General features: G+C 36.2%; 1 pseudogene; it reads right to left on the bottom strand.

Moving 5' to 3' along the window:
- Positions 1-223: 223 nt before the first annotated feature.
- LOC132310869 (small nucleolar RNA R71) lies at positions 224-322 on the bottom strand (annotated as a pseudogene).
- Positions 323-611: the final 289 nt, after the last annotated feature.

Raw genomic sequence — 611 nt, 5'->3', positions numbered from 1 at the left:
AATCTTACAAGCATTTGGATGAGTTTCTTGAAGTGTGTTCCATCGTGAGATACACGGACATGCCGGAAGAGGTTTTAAGATTTAAACTTTTTTCTTTCACCCTTAAAGACAAGAAAAAATATTGGTTCAACAATTTTAGGCCTTTCTTAAAAACTTCTTGGGCGGAAATGCAACAAGCGTTCTTGAAAAAGTGCGATCCGGTTTCAAAAACCAATGCCATGAGAACTTCAATTAGAGAATTTTCTCAAGGGGATGGGGAATTGTTTCATGAGGCATGGGAAAGATTTAATAACTTGCTTAGGAAATGTCCACATCATGACATACCTAAGTGGCAATTAGTTCAATACTTCTTTAAAAGTTTGCCGGATAGTCATAAGGTTATAGTTGATGCATCTATGGGTGGTTCTTAAGCATGAGGATGATGTGTAGCGTCTTTATGAAAGTATGAGTGAAAATTCAATGCATAGATCCTTATCCTCTAAAAATGGTAGAAACTTAGGTGGAAGGAAGAATGTTGGCTTATATCAAGTTGACAATTCCAATAACATAGCCGCCGAGATGAAATCCTTATCTCAAAGGTTTAATCAATTCTTGATCAACCATAATTCAGT

Source organism: Cornus florida, unplaced genomic scaffold, assembly GCF_030987335.1.
Source record: "Cornus florida cultivar Cherokee Brave unplaced genomic scaffold, ASM3098733v1 CherokeeBrave_3.0.0_Hap2_Chr05, whole genome shotgun sequence".
NCBI classification, from domain to species: Eukaryota; Viridiplantae; Streptophyta; class Magnoliopsida; order Cornales; family Cornaceae; genus Cornus; species Cornus florida.
The sequence above is the reverse complement of the archived record's forward strand: the minus strand, read 5'-3'. Positions and strand labels throughout refer to the sequence as shown.